Here is an 8,158-nt window from a genome sequence, read left to right on the forward strand (position 1 = left end):
TAGAATTATAGACAAACTTTAACAAAAGCTGCCTGAGAGTTTACAACTTTTTATGTTAAATTTCTTCGGTAATTTAATGAGTTATCAGCAAAAATCAAGTGTTCATTTGATGAACTTCATTTCCTAAAAACATCCAGAATTGGAGCTCATATCTTTGGCAGCTGTAAAGTTTCTGCTCCTTCAAAGTTCACAACACAATGAATGAATTCCTAAAACACTCTCAATGCTGTAGAACGTTTGATGCTGAAGCAGTGACCAGTTTTTCTGTTTCTTCTCTGGAGATGCACAATGAGGGACGTCTGCAGAGACTGAGAAAGAGTCTCACCACATCCTGACATGAGGAAAAAGACTTCATTGAAGACTACAATGAGAAAAACTATCAGACAGCAGACGGCTGCATTCAAGGTGAGATCTGAACATTTGATCTGGAACAGGAATTCAATAACGGCAGCATGAGCTTCATTTCAGTCTGTAGCTGCTGAATTCATGGATGAATCATCTGGTACTAGAGAGGAAGACCATCAAACATCCACGTCAGCTGATGGAGGTCCAAGAGTCTCACCCAACAAACGACCTACAGAGTGAAGACCTCCAATCTGATTGGACGGCCTCCTATTCAGCCACGTGTGAACAAATGCCTCTAAGCTGATTTGTTTTCTAAAATCTAGTTTGAGTCCTAATCTATGCCTGTGTGTTTGCTTCTTTACACCGCTGTTAACAGTTTAGGCTGTTAGATTGTTCCAGATAAGACAAGTACAAGATTCTTCAGAGCCGTTCTACCACGAGCCTGACAGGAAGAACTCCAACATCTACTGAATGTTCCTGTGGTTCCCTCAAGGCTACAGGAGGAGCCCTACGAGGACGAGCCGGTCCATCTGATGGCGGCCAGTCGCTGCGGTTCAAAGCCAACACCGACTACGTGGACTTCTACTGGACCACACGGAGGCCTTCAAACCGGACCAACAAGTTCAGCGACTCCCCGAATCGTGGGTCTGAGGACGCCGCCGAGCCTCGGTCCAGCCGGCCTCCTGTCTGTGGGTGTTTGAGTGCTGAGAGGTTTGTGGATGCATGTGAACGTTCTGTGTTGAAACAGCAGCTTTGGACTCAGTAACGCCAGGAAAAACCAAGAGCTCCTTTATTTGTGACTTCCACTAAAAAACTGATGAAAATAAGTTTGCCAGGGTTCTGACTGATAACAGATTATTAAATAATGAAAATAACTGTTTAAATATTCCTTTAAACAATCCTTTTAGGTCTACATTTCCTTTACACTGACTTCTTGGTATATGTACAAGTATTTATATTCCTTTAAACCAACCTAAACTTCATGTTTTGATCATTATCAAGTGAGAAAACTCAATCCAGACTCCTCATAATGACGTTTGAGATTTATGCTGCTGTTATTTGTTTAGTCCAGACTAAATGACAGAAATCCACAACTGTAATTTTATTTCACGACTTGGTTATTAAATGTCAAAACAATCCATGTGACTCTAAAAACACAACAGCTTTACAAACTCTAAGATTAAACTCTCCACAAGGATCCAAAATAAGTTGGACTTCTACATGAGAGCTTTAATTATTCTTCATCTACTTCCTGAAAAGTTTGGTCAATAAAAAGACAAAAACTAATATTTTCAGCTGAACTAAAGACAGACTTTGTGATTTTTCTGCTCACATGTTGTGTTGTTGTAAACTTCCTCTTTCAAATAAATAGCCTCCTAACCCCCTGGAAAGCAGCGTTTGTCCTGTTTTTGTGTTGCTCATCAGCGACCCTAGACAACCGGGTCCTAACGCCATACTATGACGTTTTTACAATGATGGTTCTACTATGGAACCAGTTTCACATGTTCAGGTGTTCTTTGTGTTCAGGGATCAGAAGGTGGTTTTCAACTTTCTTTGTTAACTTTGTGCTTCAACTTTAAACTAAATTTCCTTCACTAAGCCAGCCCTCTGGACTTCCAGTAAGCTGTGTTCCTATTGGCTGTCCAGGTGGCTGCTTGGTGTTATCAGGAACACCTGAGCAGCTCAGTGTCTTCCTGCTTTATTTAGCTGCAGCCAAACATTTCCTCTGCTTCTCTTCAGCACTGAACCGGGTTTGGTTCCGTTGCTTTAGTTTGTTCTTTAGGCGTTGGCTTGCATCTTCCAGCAGTAAAATCGTCTTTAATGTGTTTCTTGGTGTGTTTTAGGGCTTTGTACTGAATAGTTATCTTGGCAAATGTGGTTCTTTAGCCACAGTTAGCACATGGTGCTAATGTGTGCAGTGATTAGTGGATTTGTTGCAGCTGAGTTGTGTCTTTATCTTGGCTGTAGTGAGTCTTTAGAGGTTTCTGGTCAGACACGTTCTGTATTCTTGTTTGTGAACCAACGTTGGTTGTCCAGAAGGTAAGAGTTCCTGTCCTGATTCTCTGTTCTCAGAGGTTCTCTGGTAGGCTGCAGGAGACTTTAGCGTTTGGGTTGTGCTAGTTTGGTTTTTGTATGGTTTCATTTGGACGACTATCTTGAGGCCCCTCCATGTGGTTTAGTGAGGTTTTCTGCAACAGTTCTACAAAGCAACCTGCAGCAGAAGAGACTTTGAGAGTTTTTAGGAACTTCTGGAGACCAGACTTTAGAGCAGCAGAAACATTTGTCAGCAGTTTGAGCAGGAGAAGGTGAGCTTCAGAGTAGAAATGAGACAGAAACCTTCTTGACCCGTGTGGTGAGGTCCTGTACCAAGAGTTTGAGCAGGTTGTGAAGAGTCTGTAGTTCTTTGGTCTGAAAGCACAAGAAGAGTCGACTCATTAAAGGAGAAAACAGGAGATATTGTTGGTTCTTCTGTCGCTCTGCAGTTTCCAGTTTCCTTAGACTGAATATCAAGTTTATATTTTAAATGATTTCCCATGTGAGCCAAAGAAGACTTCAATAAATTCCCTCCATCCCCTGAACACAACAGATTTTATTACCATGTTAAATGCTTTTTTAAAAATGTTTTTGAGTTTTATTCATAGTTTTTTCTCTTTGCTTGTTTAGTTTTGTCATCTGTGTGAAAGGTGCTAAACAAATAAAGAATTGATAAACTGAATAATTGACTAACTCATGATTGTGACAACAGAAGTATTTTGATTGTGATTAAAGGGTTTATTTCATTTTTAAGGTTGGGGTTAAAATCTTGATAGAAAAAGAAGATTAAAGAAATAAACTACATAACAAAAAGCAATTAAATCAAGGGGGAAAAATTTAATACAATAAAACTTTAAAAGAAATGTTTTTAAAAAGTATTTTTTAAATGTTTAATTATGTAAAATATTTTCTCTGTAATTTTCAATAATTTTATTTTAAAAATTTTGTTTAATTTCATACTTACATGTTTTGTATCGTGTTTAATTATCTCATTCAATATTTTGTCGGTTTAATGAAGTTAAATATTAAATACAATTAAATGACATTGAACCGACAAAATATTGAATGAGATAATTAAACACGATACAAAACATGTAGGTATGAAATTAAACAAAATTTTAAAAATAAAATTATTGAAAATTACAGAGAAAATATTTTACATAATTAAATTTAAAAAATACTTTTTAAACAAGAATAAGATTAAACATTTAATTAGATTATTAAACCTTTAAAAGACAAAACATTTAATTAAAAAATTTAATCTTAAAGACAATAAAACTTAGGAATTAATAGGAATTAAACAAAATACAATGAAGCATTTAAAAAGAAAATCAAACATTAAAAGGTGGTAAAACATTTAAAACGAAAACCTGAACAAATAATTAATAGAAAAATTAAACATTGGGAAAGAAAAGGAAAGTTTTCAAACAAGACAATAAAACATTTGAAAAAACAACAAACATTAAAAAGATAAAACATTTCGAAATCAAATCAGACATTAGAAAAGAATAAAAGGTGAGAAAAGAACAAATCTAAACATTTAAGAAGAATCAAACTAAAGACATAACATTTGAAAAGACACCAGTTAGACTTTAGAAGATCAAATTAAACAGAAGAGACAATAAAACAATGAAAAAGAGCAAAAACTGATAAAGGCCTTAAAGCGTTTTCTAGTCTGAAATGAAAACATCAAGTTGTTTCTTCAAACATTTCCTCTTTCTATGTTCTTGGTTTGATTGTGGACAGATTTACTAAGAACTCATTTCAGAAAACTGCTTTCCAGATAAAGTCTACTAGTAGTTGAAGGCATCGATCAAACTAATGTTACCTTCTGATCTCCACAAACTTTACAGTTCAGTGAAGAGAATCAAAGTTTGTTGAGGATTTCTAAAAAACCCACAAGTGAAGGTCTGAGAAAAACTCAGATGGATGATCTAAATGTGAAATCAAGACTCATGGTCACAAGTTTTAAGGCTTCTGTTAACCAGAAAGTTCAAACTAACAGAGAAATACTGAGAAACTTTTAAAACTTCAGTCCTCAGACTGTCGAAAGGTTCAAACTAACAGAGAAGTACTAAGAAACCTTTAGGATTTCAATCCTCAGACTGTCTAAAGGTTCAAACTAACAGAGAAGTACTCAGGAACTTAGAAGATATCAGTCCTCAGACTGTCTAAAGGTTCAAACTAACAGAGAAGTACTGAGAAACTTTTAAAACTTCAGTCCTCAGACTGTCGAAAGGTTCAAACTAACAGAGAACTACTCAGGAACTTAGAAGATATCAGCCCTCAGACTGTGTGAAAGCTCAGGTCCTGAGGACTCGGGAGGTGTGGAGGCTTTGGAAAGTCTTGGAACTGAGGGTTCAACCCTCCAGCACAAAGGCAAGTCCAACCTCCTGAGAAAAACGGTCGAGTCGAGACTCAAGTTAAAAAAAAAACTCGAAAACGACAAAAAATAGATGATAAATGCGCAAAAAAAAAAAGAATTAGTATCTGAGCGAATAGCTCAGGGGGATAGAGAGAGTCTGCGGACTGGAAGGTCGCAGGTTCAAGACCCACCACCGGCACTTTTTTTCTTTGTCTTTGTCAGGATTTTGAGAAAACTTAAGAAGTGTGTGGTCTTGAACCAGCGACCTGCAGCTCCATAGGCAAATCCTTAACTCACTGAGCTACAGATCAGATAAAAAGAAATAAATTCGTCGTCCCTTTGGCATCGTAGTTTCTGTGTGACCACATGGGTGGAGCCAAGGCGGAGTCTGGGTGGAGTCAGGGCGGAGAGTAGGCGGGGAGGGGTGGGGTGGCGGGGGCCCACCCACCTCTCCGCCTACTCTCCGCCCTGACTCCCCCCACCGCCCACCACACCTTCCCCCGACGACGAGTTTTCGAGTCTCCACGAGTTCTTCGAGTCTCCACAGGTTTTCCCGAGTTTCTGGAGTTTCCACCAGGTCGGAGGCAGAACAAGTTGTCATGAAGAGGTGTTGAAGTCGGCCAGGATGGACTGACTTTTTACAGCGACTAGAAGGAAGACCACTAGAAGAGCAGGTCTTTAACCACCATCCATAAAATCCATGGAGTCGCTCCAGAGAAATGAAGGGAGGTCAACTTTTATCAACCTCCATCCAGATGTTCAACTTCATATCTTTACTATTTTTAGCACCACAAACCTTTAGTATCACACTTTATTATCATTTATTAGGACTTTAATGGAATCCACCAGCAGATTTAGTTTTTGTTGACAAACTTTATTCTTGTCGTCGTGGGACTGCAGTATTTAAAACTCTTCCTTCTATTTGACCTCATGTTTATTAGTTTTAGTGGAGAAAGTTATTTTAATTGTCCATTAGTCTCTTAAAAACCAAATAATAAATTGGATTAGTCAAGAGGTTTAAATTTCTTACTTTGTCATATTTTAAATATGACAAAAAAATATAAAAATAAAGCTCTTGAGACAATTTGACCTGTAATTGGTTTATATAAATAAAATTGAATTAAAATTGTATGTATCTTGTAATGTTGGAGTAATTCAGCCATATATGTTGGAAAACACATTTTCTTTGTCCATTAATCTGTTGATTGTTTTCTCCACTAATTCATTTCTTGTTTTGGTTTATAAAATGTCAAACCCAAATATATTCAGTTTACTGTCATAAAAACCAAAAAGATTTACATTCATGATGCAGGAATCAGGCAGTTTTTCACTTTTTATCTTAGTTTAGTCAGAAAGATAGTTGATAATGTGTGAATTGTTGCAGCTTGTGAGCCGTAAAGGTTTTAATCTTTGGGGCCGAGTGTCAGAAAACATTTAGAAACCAACATCAACAAAACACTCAACAAAGATTTGAACATCATTAAAGGGAAATCCAACTTTTGCATGACAATGTCTAATTAAAGGACATTTATTTCCAACGTAAATGTGTGATATTCATCCTCTGGAGCTTTCTCTTCACATCGTCTTCCACCTGGACTGGTTTGGTCGGGAGCATGTGCAACAAACATTTGAAAAACTGCACTTTAACATCAATGAATGACACTGAAGTTTAATCTCTACATAAATGAGACTGAGTCTGGATGTGCTGCTCTGTCATTAACTCCTAAGTTTAGGGAAAGTTCAAACAAAAGAGGACAGTTCAGATAAGACTTGAGAATGAGCTTATTTTGAACAAACATCTCAGACTTTCTGAGCTTCAGCACCTCTAGCAAGATATTTTAACAACAAGCAACTCAAGAGATCCAGAAGTTGGAGAGAGTTAGCTTTAGCTGAGCCAAAGAACATGTGGGACGCTAACCTAGCAAACATTTCAGACTTTTCTCTGTGAATTCTGAGAAATAATTTCCTATTTAATGACAGAGCTACACATCTTAACTCAGTCTCATTAAAACAGACTCTAATTCAGTGTCATCCATCCATATTAAAGTGCAGTTACCCAAAATGTTTGTTGCATGAGCTCCAACAAAACCTGTCCAGGTAGAAGGCCACTTTGACAAACAGGAAGTGGAAGATTCCAAGCAGATTTATAGAAGGGGGAACCGGACTGTACTAAGTGTGGTCCAGTATAGAGGGGTGTTTTGTGGGTTTTTAAGGCTGATAATGATTATTAGTGAGACATTTGGAGTAAATGATCAATTACAGTAAATGAAAGTATTTAGAATAGAATATCTTTACTGTCATCATACATGGCATGACGAAAATATAAATAGCTTCCACTGGACGGTGCACAACAACAAGCAGTAAGTAATAAAATATCAAATTCAATAATAAAATCGAATGTATATATATAACAAAACAATATTGAAAAGGACACCATGTGCAAAGGAGGTCAGATATGTGCAATATGGGAGGTAGATGAAATGGAACGAACCAGTAGAATATGATCAATATGTTACGAAATTGCATGAAAGCAGCAAAAAGTGACATTGTGCATTCAGATAGACAGGTGTTTGGATTTAAAATCTTGGAGTTTGGATTTAAAATCTTGGAGTTAAACTTAGAAGAACACAAACTCTAAAAGAAAACTTTGTTGATACGTTTTTGTTTTGTTTACAGATATTAAGTTAAAGGAGTTTTATTCGTGACATATAACCAATCAAATCACTCCAGAAGACAGAGCGACCACAGGTAGATAAAGGTTCATAGCCAAAGTAGCGCCATTTTTAAATGTATTTATTACCGTAAATCAGTAAAAAATAAAACACTGATAATCAGTGAATCAGTCAGCTCACAATTACTACAATTCTACAATGTATGTCTCTTTCCTTTGACTTGTTATTTGTACAATATACGATGTGTATGATGGCGTTTTTTCATACCAAAGGCTATACTATGATGCTTTCTAAGAGACATATGATGCTACTCTGGTTGTTCTGGCTCTGGGCCACTGCACTCCTCCTCTGTTGTTTTCTGGATTGTACTCATCTGCATGTCTTCGTCCACCAGGCCTCCGTTGACTCGTCCCGCCTGCCGTCTCTGGAGCTGAAGCTGGATTGGAACAGACCAAAGTACAGTCCAATCATGATGCCAGCTGCCTCTCAAAAGGCTCCTTCATCTGGCAGGTGGCAGCACTTCTTCTGAGGGGAAGCTGAGCTGGTCCAGCAGAACTTTGGAGATGTGTTCCAGTGGTTGGTGGATGTGTGGGGAGATAGAGAGGGAAAAAAATTCGATTTTTCAACATGTTGTAAAAACGTGCCATATGATGAAATAATGTAAAGGAGGCCGTGAAAAACACTATGGTAAGGTTCTCTTTGAAAAAAAAATCATCATGAATTTTGGCGCAAAAAAAACGCC

At 37.4% G+C, this 8,158-nt stretch overlaps 1 long non-coding RNA gene across 1 annotated transcript in view; it reads right to left on the reverse strand.

Annotated features, from left to right (window-relative positions):
• Positions 1–1,321: 1,321 nt before the first annotated feature.
• LOC129350763 (uncharacterized) overlaps positions 1,322–8,158 on the reverse strand; it is a 19,148-nt gene continuing 12,311 nt past the window's right edge. Inside the window, exon 3 of the long non-coding RNA XR_008604268.1 lies at positions 1,322–2,754. This is a non-coding gene — a long non-coding RNA (uncharacterized LOC129350763). The remainder of the gene's footprint in view (positions 2,755–8,158) is intronic.

The sequence above is a fragment of the Amphiprion ocellaris genome, chromosome 16, assembly GCF_022539595.1.
Source record: "Amphiprion ocellaris isolate individual 3 ecotype Okinawa chromosome 16, ASM2253959v1, whole genome shotgun sequence".
NCBI lineage: Eukaryota > Metazoa > Chordata > Actinopteri > Pomacentridae > Amphiprion > Amphiprion ocellaris.